Source organism: Moschus berezovskii, chromosome 21 (assembly GCF_049115385.1).
Source record: "Moschus berezovskii isolate FMDL1 chromosome 21, NW_MosBer_1.0, whole genome shotgun sequence".
NCBI classification, from domain to species: Eukaryota; Metazoa; Chordata; class Mammalia; order Artiodactyla; family Moschidae; genus Moschus; species Moschus berezovskii.
In genome coordinates, this window is record NC_142480.1 from 63,319,995 (window position 1) to 63,333,042 (window position 13,048).

General features: G+C 40.5%; 1 protein-coding gene across 9 annotated transcripts in view; it reads left to right on the forward strand.

The window, feature by feature from the left end:
• Positions 1–242: 242 nt before the first annotated feature.
• Positions 243–13,048, forward strand: part of MEF2A (myocyte enhancer factor 2A) — a 201,386-nt gene continuing 188,580 nt past the window's right edge. For 2 of the 9 annotated variants that reach the window (XM_055417700.2, XM_055417698.2), the window contains exon 1: positions 257–420. The gene's annotated coding sequence lies outside the window, so the exon portion shown is untranslated. Of the gene's footprint in view, positions 421–13,048 lie in introns of all 9 variants that reach the window. The other 7 variants (XM_088829695.1, XM_055417703.2, XM_055417699.2 and 4 more) reach the window with 7 other exon arrangements.

Sequence of the window (13,048 nt, forward strand, 5' to 3'; positions counted from 1 at the left end):
TCTCCTCACCCACCCGAAAAAACATAGTCCGCCCCGCGCGCCTCTTCCTCACACGGTGTGGCCCTCCCGGCCCGTAACCTTTGTCTTTCCCACTCCAAGTCTCCGGGCCCCACCAAGAGGATAACTCAGCCCTGAGGGGAAACCTGAAGGGAGACGCCAGAGAGGGAGCAAGGGGAAAGCAGGGAGAGGCGAGCCTGGCGGAGGAACACAGAGGGCCGTGGGCAGTGCGCACGCGCGCCGACGGAACGAGTTCCGGTCTGGCCGGGGCCTGTCTCCTAAAAATAGCCCCGGTGTGGGGATCCGTGCGCGGATGTCCCGGCGAGTCCGGGGCTGAAGGAGGCGGCTCCGGGCGGCGCTGAGCGCGGGTGGCGGGCCCTGGCTGCGGCGTGTGCGCGCCCGCCCGCATTCACTGGAGACCGGGTGAGGGCTGCGGGCGACGGGGCTCGGTCGGTGGGGTCGGTGGGGCCCGAGGGGGCTGCGTCTCGGCGAGAGGACCCGGTGAGGGCTGGGGGGCGCCGGGGCGGGGGGCGGCGCCGCTCGTGAGGGGCGCCCGCGGGGCTCCCGGGACGGCGGCGCCGCGTCCCGCTGGCAGGGGCGGGCGGGCCGCGCTGCGCGGGCCGGGTGGGGTGCGGGGAGGCGGCGAGCGGTGGTCGCGTCGGGGTCGGCGCCTCCTGTGGCGGTGGGGGCGGGGTGTCCCGAGGGCGGGCCCGCGGGCTGAGGGGCGTCGCGGGTCGGCTGAGGGAGGCGCGGCGGCGCGGGCTGGGCGCTCGGAGCCTCCCGGGGCGCATGTCGCGTCTGGGGCTGGGGGGCGGTGGCGGACGTCGCCTCCTTGAAAGTTGAGGGAGTTCCCTGGGGGTCCGGAGCCTCTCTGTGGGGAAACGCCCGAGGGCCCTTTTCTTAGTCTTGCCGTGCGAGGCAGGGGTCTCCCCGAGGCGACTGACCCCTGCTGCAGGGGGCGTTTTGCGCTCTTGTTGGAAGAAGTTCCCTCACTTCTGTTTTGGAAGAAGGTTGGTCTAACGGAGCGGAACTCTGTGTGTGTGTTGGTGTGTGTGTGTCACTGGCCGGTTCGGTACTTGGGGCCAGAAGGTGGCCTGGGCTGGGGGCACCTGCGGGTGCGGACTCCCGACGGTGCGGGGAGACGTCGCGGGGGAGAAGGGGCTGCATAGGGAACCGCTCGCTGCCCCCCGGACGTCCACCCAAAGTATCCCAGCTCGCAGGGAAGGTTTTCTGTGATGGAAACTTTGTCCTTTAGTTCGATTCCGTCTGTCTTTGATCCATGAGGATCCCTTAGCAGGTGAGATAGTGTAAACAAGTTTGGAAATGGTGAGCGTTTCTGAATTAGAGAAAACAGGTTGTTGTGTGCCCCCCCCCGCTTAAAGTGTCACTGTAAAAATGTTCTCAGACCTGATGACTGATTCCTGAGATAAGAAGCGAGCATCCTGTCAGGATCCGGTAGGGATCCATGTGTGGATTGAAGAGTCATAGCACAGTGTTAACCTGTATTTTAGTTTACAGTGAGATTGTGATTCTAATGAGTGTGCTTTTAAAAAGGCCTGCTGTGGTGTGTTAAGAATTATGTGTATTTAAAAAAAAAATTGTCAAGTTTTAGTGCAGTATATTTTCCACGTGTAATTTTTTTTTTTTTTTTTTTTTTACTAAATGGAGAGAAGGTTCTCTAAAGCTGTAATTAGGTGTACATTACAAAGAGCGCTTTTCCTTTAAGAATCCAGCTGTGTTGTTTTGGCAACTGCCAAGTACTCCAGTTGTCAGTTTTAAAATCTGTGTTACCTTGGCAGTACTTGTATAGTCTGTGGAAAAGGTAAACAAAATAGCTTAAAGATTTTTTTCCTTCAAACACAGAAATGGCATTTATTTTAGTATGAATTTAAGAAATGAGGATAAAATAATTCTTGTTTATTATGACTTTTGTATGTACATCTTTTGGTTTGGTTTATTTTTGGAGTTATAAGTCTTTACTCGTGTCTTTTCCTGTGAATGGCAGCTTTTGTTTTAGGAAAAATGTCAAAAGTGTCTTCACTAAAGTGGATGGCAAATTTAGACTTTATATCAAGCAATGAACACATGTTATGTATATAGTTCTTTCTATATGATGATGCACTGACCGATTCTGAAATCATTTTTAATTTTCAGTGAGCAGTGTAGTAAAGTGTAAAAAGTTGTGGTAATGGTGTTGCAGTGAAAATACTGAAGAATTAAAACTAGTGATTTGAGTACTTTGCAGACACAGTCTTTAATAATCCTTTTGAAAGAGTGCTTCCAGTGAAAGTTTATTTACTAAAGCCATTGTGAGGTAGTAGTGATCTCTCTAAACACAATTATTTCGTTTAATTCACACTATTGTTATGTATATAACTATGGTTTTATTCATCCTGGAGAAAAGATGATAAAATTATGTTTAACTCCTTAAATTACTTCCCAGGAAGTTTTTTTTTCTCCCCACTAAATTGTTTAGAGCAGTGAGTGAATGAGTGGTGGAGGGTGTTCAGTAGAAGGAACGTAGCTTTTTGGGATTTAGAGGTAATAATTGTAATGTCACTGTTGAATTAGAGCTTGAGAATGATCTATATTGTTAGAATTTTTAATGCTTCCTTAATGGGAGTAACAAAGACTTTTGTTTTGGTAAATGGGATTGGAAATAATCTTATCAAGATGAGTTATTTTGAATGGTGAGTCTTTATTTATTTTTTTCGGGGCAGTTGCATTATTGCTTTGCATTTTGCTTTTGGGATGCAGTGCAGTTTAATTTTGTTAATTTTCAAGCAGCAGTGTCATCACTCATTGGTTATCAAGAGAGAAATATTGAAGTGTATTTTGAGAGTAGTTAAGTAATTATGAAAATATTTATTGAATATGATTTTGAAGTTGAAATATTTTAATAAAATTTTTTTTTTAGTAGATGTGTTTTCTCATCTAGGAGGGAGAAACCATAAATTTGTTACGGGGAAATAGCATGCTTATCAGTCAGGTTTTGGAAAGCCATCTTTTTTTTCCCTCCTTTTGCTGCTTTTATAAAGTCTGGCAAGAGGGATTTGTTGTAACATACAATGATGATGGTCCTCGATTTTCTGTGGGTATTTTAAATTTTATATGTTCTGTCTTGTAATCAGACCGTACACGTATCTTTTTGCTTTGAAAGATATACACTTGGCACATATGAATGTTACAAAGTCTAGCTGAAATTTTATTAGTGATAGAGCAATGAAAAATAATGTTTTGTGGATTGAACATATTTAGCATTGCCTTTTTTTCTAGATTAGAAAGAAAATTTCTGGGTATTCTTAGTAAATTGAGGAGTGCTCTTTCAATGTGTAGTAATAAGACAACTATAAATATAGAAAATAAAGTCTTTATTCTAGTTAGATAACTTTCTGCAAAAAACACTTTAACACATTGTGCTGATTTGCAAGTAAAGGAAGACTGCTTGACTTTGTCGTCAGATCTTTGTTCTGATCCCAGCTCTACCACTGACAAAGTTATGAGACATCTTTTGTAAAATGTGAAGGAATTATACCACCTGCCCCATAGAATTGTTAAAATTAAATGAAACAGTGGTGTAATAGGTCCTAGGGGTTGCTTGAGGCTCAATGTACAAAATGTGTACAAAATGTGTATTGCCTCATCTCCCTTTATTCCTTCCTTCCTATGAAGATTGTATAGGTGGTCTGCTTCTTAAATATACCTTTAGTGTTTGTTACCAAAAAGGAGTTCATATAATACATAAATACAGGAGAATGCTCATATATTTGTTTGGGATAAAGTAACCCAACATCTTAAATTCATTTTCATATTATACTTTAAATGTTTAGTTGGCTTATCCGCAATCATTGTTGGATTCTAACTTCCATGATCTCTCTGCATATTAAAAAAATCAAGTCAAATGTGAGTATATTTCCTACCTTTCAATGAAACATATCTCTGAGTGATTATTTGTGAGAGGCATCTGTAAAATACGGTATTTAAAATTTGAAATTAGAAAAATATTTTTTAACATACCTGGTTTAGTCACTAAGTCACACCCAACTCTTGGACCCTATGGGCTGTATGTAGCCCACCAGGCTCCTCTGTCCATGGGATTTTCCAAGCAAGAATACTGGAGTGGGTTGCCATTTGCTTTTCCAGGGGATCTTTACCACCCAGGGATCGAACCTGGGTCTCTTGCCTTGCAAGAAGATTCTTTACTGATTGAGCCACTAGGGAAGCCTGGAGTATATATATTAAAAAAATAGCTTTTCTCTAGTAGGTAATTATAATTTTTTATTCTTCATTTTATTTTGGTGGAACTAAATTATTTATGTATGCTTTATCTATGCACTCTGTGATAAATGGATGATTCCAGCTTGTTATAATTGAGTGTAAGCCCATTTGTTAATGAGTCTCATGCATGGCACAGGATATGTATTAACACATAATTAGTAAATACTCCATTATATAGATATTTGTCATTTGCTGATTTTAATAATTACTATTGGAATTGATACTTACTGAACTTAGTATTTTATTTAACACTGAATCATCTTCAGTCAGTCAGTTCAGTCGCTTAGTCGTGTCCGACTCTTTGCGACCTGATGAACCACAGCACGCCAGGCCTCCCTGTCCATCACCAACTCCCGGAGTTCACTCAGACTCACGTCCATAGAGTCGGTGATGCCATCCAGCCATCTCATTCTCTGACGTCCCCGTCTCCTCCTACCCCCAATCCCTCCTAGCATCAGACTCTTTTCCAATGAGTCACTCGTCGCATGAGGTGGCCAAAGTACTGGAGTTTCAGCTTTAGCATCAGTCCTTCCAATGAACACCCAGGATTGATCTCCTTTAGAATGGACTGGTTGGATCTCCTTGCAGTCCAAGGGACTCTCAAGAGTCTTCTCCAGCACCACACTCAGAAAAAAATTAGCTGGTTTATGAGGTGGACTCTCAGATATTTGGACACTGGTGTAGGACAGCGGATAATTTACTACCTCATCAGTTTAATGATTGATGATGCTGAAAGCTAGAGGAATTGTTAACAAGGGTGCAAAAACATACTAGCTGATCTGATTTCTAACAACTGTCAACCAAGGCACATCTTTTTATGGTTGTCTTGAATCAGTACTAATTTTATTTTCCTCCTTATACAAACACAGAAACTTTATGAACTTAAATTCAGCAATCAATAAAGTTACATCGTTACATGTTTTGAGAAATGTTTTGGTAGTGGGTGGTAAATTTATACTGCATGAGTTGGACCTTTTTCAGCAGCTTATTTTTGTTGCCAGCAGCATGCATGTGGAGGTTGACTTGGATTACTTTGAGGTATGATTTGTCACCCTTGGAACAAAAGGATACTCTTCATGTAACCTAGTAAGATAACTAGTAACTGTTGGCTTATTAAAACAAGGTCTTTTGCATTGACTAATACTGTGTTTACTTGTCTTATTTTTTATCCCCACCCCTAGCAATCTTTTACATAAAGACTAGAATTATATTTCTAAAACTCAGATCTAAATGTTATACTTCTTTTAAGAAAACCCCTTCAAAGGCATATAAAATCAGTAAAGAGGCAGTAATGTGAGAGATAAGAGGTTGATCTCTAAAATCTGACTGCCTAAGTTTTAGAATACCCACTCCAACACTTTGTTCTTTGGCAAGTTCTCAATCTTCTTGAAGCTCAGTGTATAAAACAGTGATTATAATATTATCTACTTTGTAGAGTTGTTGAGAGGATTGAACGAGATGTATATTATCAAGCTTTTAGCACAGTGCTTGGTACCTAAAAATGTACTTTTTTTTCTTTTATTGTTACTATCCTTACTACTACTGCTGTTGCCATTATTAGTCGTGGTTCACTTCATAATATATTCTATCCTATCTTTTCAGACTCATTGTCAGCAACAACCCTTCAGTTTCTGTGACCCAGTTAAGGCCAGCTGTTTGCTCTTCCCTGAAAAGACTATTATTTTCATGCTGATGTCTCCCACTTTTATTTTTCTAGCCCAGAATTTTCCTGATTTTGATACCCACTTGGAAATCTAGTTGGGGTTTCAAACATAGCTATGTGACTAAAATATACCTATTTATTCCTCTCTCCCAACCTTCGTCCTCCCTCTTATGTTTAAACCCTGATGTCTCTGCTGGCCTTCCCCGTCTTATTAAGTGGCAGTACTCAAGCCAGAAACCTAAGATAACATTCTGGATTCGTTTCTTTTCTCTCAGATCCAGTCCATCCACACATTCTGTTGTACCTTCGGAGTTTATCTTGTGCCAATCCACTGCTCTTAGCCTTCATTGTGAAGTGAAAGTCACTCAGTCGTGTCTGACTCTTTGCAACCCCATGGACTGTGCAGTCCATGGAATTCTCCAGGACAGAATACTGGAGTAGATAGGTGTTCCCTTCTTCAGGGGATCTTTCCACCAGGAGTCGAACCCAAGTCTCCCACATTGTAGGTGAATTCTTTACCAACTGAGCCACCAGGGAAGCCCTTCATTGCCGCCTCTTTATTTCATGGCATCATGATCTCTTACATGAATTACTGCAGTAGCTTCCTAACTGGGCATCTTGTTTCTTTTCCTGTTCCTCATAAGTTCTTTATTCACACCGCAACCCTAGAGACCATTTTAAGAGCCTCAATCTTGTCATTTTTTCCTTAAACTCTTCCAGTGACTTCCCATTCTGATCTTTCTTGTTCTCATTGTCTTTTCCTTCATTGGAGGCCAGCCACTTGCACCTCTCAAGAGTTTTTTAAACTCTTTATTTCTGTTTTAGGGTCTTGTGCACTTTTTGTACCACTTGCTTGAGATGCTTTTCATAAAGCTGACCTGGCCAAACTCTTTCAAACTTGGCCCAAATCTCACTTCTTCACTCACCATCCTGTTTAATGTTGCAGTCCAGTAGTTACTTTCTCCCACATTTTGTTTATTTTTTTTAAGAATACTTAGTATATTTGTAGGTATCTTGTTTGGTTATTGCATAAGTATGGTCTCTGCTCTCTGAATGTAATATTTCTGTATCTTGCTCATGTTTTTGCCAGGGATTGGAATGCTCCATTTTTCATATACCTACTGAAATATTTTTCCTTTATACCCCAAATGTTATCTTGATACTGATATAATCTTTTTAGTCAAAGTCTACCTCCCTTGCTCTCAATGCAAGCAATATTTGTAGAATAAAATGCGTTACTGAACATTTCAGTTCAGTTCAGTTGCTCAGTTGTATCCAACTCTTTGCGACCCCATGGACTGCAGCACGCCAGGCCTCCCTGTCCATCGCCAACTCCCGGAGTTTACTCAAACTCATATCCATTGAGTCGGTGATACCATCCAACCGTCTCTTCCTCTGTTGTCCCCTTCTCCTCCTGCCTTCAGTCTTTCCCAGCATCAGGGTCAGTTCTTCGCCTCAGGTAGCCAAAGTATTGGAGTTTTAGCATCAGTCCTTCCAATGAATATTCAGGACTGATTTCCTTTAGGATGGACTGGTTGGGTCTCCTTGCAGTCCGAGGGACTCTGAAGAGTCTTTTCCAACACCACAGTTCAAAAGCATGAATTCTTCAGCGCTTAGCTTTCTTTGTAGTCCAACTCTGACATCCATACATGACTACTGGAAAAACCATAGCCTTGACTAGACAGACTTTTGTTGGCAAAGTAATGTCTCTGCTTTTTAATATGCTGTGTAGGTTGGTCATAACTTTTCTTCCAAGGAGCAAGTGTCTTTTAATTTCATAGCTGTAGTCACCATCTGCAGTGATTTTAGAGCTCAGAAAAATAAAGTCTGTCACTGTTTCCCCATTTATTTGCCGTGAAGTGATGGGACCAGACTCTGTGATCTTAGTTTTCTGAATGTTGAGTTTTAAGCCAACTTTTTCACTCTCCTCTTTCACTTTGATTGAACATTTAAAGTATTATAATTGATGTCACTCTCTTCTGCTAGGCTGAGTTCCTATGTCAGAGTTACTGCCTTGGTATTTTAGTATGCTCAATAGACACCTGTCTATCTTGCCACATAGTGAATGCTCAGTAAATGTTGAATTGAGTGAAAGTTGTCTTAGCAACTAAGATGACCAACCCAAACCTAGTTTTCCAAATGAGACTTTAAAAATGGTAATAGTGCTTTCCAGATTATAAAATACTAGTTTGTGCATTTTTTGTACATATTGACATGCAAGGTTGGAATCCCAGACTGTTGAACATTTCCTGAGATTCCATCTTGTGAGAGTTTTTGTGGCCAGCATTAGGAAATAAACCACTGATTGTAATGGTGAATGTCTGACTGACAAATGAGATTTTGAAATGTAATTTATTTGCATGTTGGGTACTGCTTTGTCAAAATGTTTATTTTGGTGATGAAAACTTTCAATAGTGTTAAGGTGACATGGATCATGAAGAAAAGGGAGAAAAGAATCTGGGAGTCAAGATTTTATTTTTCAGAAATGACTCAGTTTACCCACAGTAATGTTTTGGTGTTGGCAGAAGGTGGTGATTGTTTTTAATGTTTTGTTTTGGGAAAACTTTAGATATAAGTTAAAAGACTAATACAGTGAGCTCATATACTTGTCACCTAGATTCATCAGTTGTTAATATTTAGCATATTTGCCCTATGGTTCTCTGTTTTTGCAGAGTGATTTCAAAGTCTGGAAACTGATATTATTTTTTCTATAATTTGAAGCTCCTTGATTACATCTTATAGAGTATACCAAAGATTCTAGTGTATTCAGTTAAAGTCACAGGTGTATCTTTGAAGGCAGAACATCACAGATGCATACAAGGGATAGAAATGCTGCATTAATGTACATTGGTGACAAGGAAACCATTAAATGTCCAACATACCATGTATTATGATATAGTAATAGCAGAAATCCACTCTCTAGATCTTCTTTTTCCTAAACTACCCTCCTCCTTTTCCTGTCATAATTATTGTTATTGTTGAGCCATTTGAGAGTAGGTCTCATACATCATGATACTTTACCGCTAGATGCTTCAACAATATTGCCTAAGGACAAAGAGATATTCTTACATAACCACAGTATGATGGATTCAAGAAATTTAATATTGATACAGTAATTTATTATACAGTTCATGTTGAAGTCTCTTCAGTAGTGCCAGTAAGATTCTTTAATAATTTTTTTTTCAATTCCTTTTTTATTTTAGTTGTCATATATCCTTTAACCTGAGACAGTCCTTGAACTTTTTTCCCCATGAAATTGTTAGTTTTGAGAAGTACAGTCCTTTGTTTTGTAGGATGTCCATTACTTTGGGTTTGTTATGTTGCTTCTTTGTTGGTAGATCAGGTTCTGCATTTTTGGTAGGAATACCACATAATCAGGAGGCAATATCATGTCTGTTTGAGCCCTTGTTGTTGATGTTTACTTGTATCACTAGTCTAAGGTTTGCCTACCAATTTTTTCTCCATATAAAAATTTTCATTTTCCTCCTTGTTATTATTGAATAATCTTTGGGGAGATGCTTTGAGGCTGTGTTTTTGTGTTCCCTAAAATGTTCACATAGTGGTTTTAACATTTCATTAATGATTCTTGCATGAATCAGTTATTGTACAGTGGTTCCAAAGTGGCCTTTTTTTTTTTTTTTTTTTTTACTGTTCTACATTTGTTAGTTGGCATTCTGTTGAGTTGTAAATTAGAGCTTTTCCTTCTCATTTGTTTATTTAGTATCAGTATAAATTCAGAGATTCTTTTTTTTTAAATTAGGTAGGTTATTCTCTCATTGCTTGTCAGTATTCACTTTGATGTTTCAGATTAACTCAAATTGGTCAGTGGGAGCTCCTTCAAGTTAACTCATTGATTGTTTTGACACGTTCCTATCATTTTTGGAGCACTTCATTCCTTTTGAGACAAAAGATATTCCAGGTTCATTGTCTGCTTTTTCTGCTGCTGTCTTAGAATCAGCCATTTCTTCAAGGAGTCCTGGTTTCTTTCGTTGGGTCAGAGTATTTAGAAATCAAGAACTGGACAGCAGGTAAGCTTGTTAACACTGGAATATCATTGTTTTGAGCCCTTTCAGCTGACGAAGATAAGAAATTTTGAGTTTATGCTGATTGCTCACGTAGTAGATTGTAATTTTTCTTTACATTTCTGAAACTCCTTACAACAGAGTCACTTCTTTTGAAACTGTTAAACATTTAAGTGAATAATTTGTCCTTTAATGTTTCTGTTTAATTTTGTAATGGTTGGGTCTCATTTTCCAAAACTTATTTTAAACTTTATGGAAATAGGAATTCTGTTTTGTATCTTTGTTCAGTGAATATGTTTCACAGTGCCTTGAGCATGATTGGTACCCAAATGTAATAATGACTCAGTATTATTTATATTAGTGTTATACCATAGTTAAATAATCTTGTGTTTTGTTAAAAGTTTTATGGAAACTGTTAAGTGAATTGATGATTCATTTGTTTTGTTTTTAATAATTTTGCTAACCTTGAAGTAAAAAGTTTTTCAGGTTTAAAATTTTAAAAACCTTATTCCTGAGACTGAAGTATGTAATTAAAGAACATCGAAATGACTAATCCTGGCATTGCTGCGTTGTACAGTTCTTTAGCCCTTTTTGGGATTCACTTTAATATAAAATGAGACGATATTTAGGTCCTTTTTAACTCTAGGTTATATGTTTTATCGGAGAAGGCAATGGCAAGCCACTCCAGTACTATTGCCTAGAAAATCCCATGGATGGAGGAGCCTGGTAGGCTGCAGTCTGTGGGGTCGCTAAGGGTCGGACACGACTGAGCGACTTCACTTTCACTTTTCACTTTCACACATTGGAGAAGGAAATGGCACCCCACTCCAGTGTTCTTGCCTGGAGAATCCCAGGGATAGGGGAGTCTGGTGGGCTGCCGTCTGTGGGGTCACACAGAGTTGGACACGACTGAAGTGACTTAGTAGTAGCAGCAGCAGCATATGCTTTATATTTAATTAACATTGACTTGTTTAGGAAAGTAAAATTAAGTGCTGCAAAGTATAGTGGAAAGAATATTGTGTTCCTGAGCCAGAAGTCATTGGGTTCTAATTCTTTGTAAGCGTTGTGTTATTTTGGTAATTTATTTCATAGTTTGGTTTTCATTATCTTATTCAGTCCACAGGGCTAGGTGATGAGGAATAACAGTGAACACTTTGCTGTGTGCTTGATGTGTGGAGTGCTGCAGGAGCACATAAAAGGCACAGTTCACCCAGTTATAGGGAGATCCAACCAGTCCATCCTAAAGGAAGTCAGTCCTGAATATTCATTGGAAGGACTAAGGCTGAAGCTGAAGCTCTGATACTTTGGCCGCCTGATGCAAAGAACTGACTCATTTGAAAAGACCCTGGTGCTGGGAAAGATTGAGGGCAGGAGGAGAAAGGGAAGACAAGATGAGATGGTTGGATGGCATCACCAACTCAATGGACATGAGTTTGAGCAAGCTCTGGGAGTTGGTGATGACCAGGGAGGCCTGGAGTGCTGCAGTCCATAGGGTCACAAAGCATTAGACACAACTGAGCAACTAAACTGAGAAATATTTATTCCAGTGACTTCTTCAACTTAGGTTGAAGTCTAAAAGGTAAATAGGACTTAGCTTTGTGAAGAGAACGGGTAGAGTTTACCAGACCTGTAATAAAGACAAGAGATACGCTTAGAGAGCTTAGATTGCTTGGAGAAACTCAGAGAGTACCCTATGGATGAATCAGGCAGTGCCAGGGAGATGACACTGGACAGATAAGTGGGGACCAGATCTGAAGAGCCCTTGAACGCTGGGCTGGAAGAAGCACAAGCTGGAATCAAGATTGCCGGGAGAAATATCAATAACTTCAGATATGCAGATGACACTACCCTTACGGCAGAAAGTGAAGAGGAATTAAAAAGTCTCTTGATGAAAGTGAAAGAGGATAGTGAAAAAGTCGGCTTGAAGCTCAACATTCAGAAAACTAAGTTCATGGCATCTGGTCCCAACACTTCATGGAAAATAGATGGAGAAACAGTGGAAACTGTGTCAGACTGTGTTTTTTTGGGCTCCAAGATCATTGCGGTTGCTGACTGAAGCCATGAAACTAAAAGATGCTTACTTCTTGGAAGGAAAGTTACGACCAACCTAGATAGTATATTAAAAAGCAGAGACATTACTTTGTCAACAAAGGTCCATCTAGTCAAGGCTATAGTTTTTCCAGTGGTCATATATGGATATGAGAGTTGGACTGTGAAGAAAGCTGATCACTGAAGAATTGATGCTTTTGAACTGTGGTGTTGGAGAAGACTCTTGAGAGTCCCTTGGATTGCAAGGAGATCCAACCAGTCCATTCTAAAGATCAGTCCTGGGTGTTCATTGGAAGGACTGATGCTAAAGCTGAAACTCCAATACTTTGGTCACCTCATTCGAAGAGTTGACTCACTGGAAAAGACTCTGATCCTGGGAGGAATTGGGGGCAGGAGGAGAAGGGGATGACGAGAATGAGATGGCTGGATGGCATCACCGACTCGATGGACATGAGTTTGAGTGAACTCCGGGAGTTGGTGATAGACAGGGAGGCCTGGTGTGCTGTGATTCATGGGGTCGCAAAGAGTCAGACACGACTGAGCAACTGAACTATACTGAAGCTATGTTAAGGAATTTGTATTGTATTTTAGGTAAAATCTCAGCATCTTAAGCCTGGCAGGAAATTGAAAGGTAATGCTGATTGCTCTGTGTCAGCTTCTTTGGAGAGAGTTAAAATTGGTAGGTAGGGAGAGTAATTGAGGAGGAAATTACAAAAAAAACTAGTTAAAAGGGCTAAGGTGGTCTGGACTATGGTAGTGGAATGAGGACTGAAGAAATAGTTGGATTTGAGAAGATACATAGTGGGGGCTTGTGGAAGGTGAAAGAGAGTTAAGGGCGATGATTAGATTTATGGCTTGGGCAGTTGACAGAATGAATGAGTTTACTGAAATAGGAAGCACAAGGGAGGATTAGGCTCTGGAGGAAGATGATGAATTTACTTGTGATAGAGTGCTTAGGTGGATTAAGAGGGTATAGTCAGAGTGGGATGAATAATTTACTCTTAGAAGTGGACCATTTCCTATTAATGACAAGGTCTAA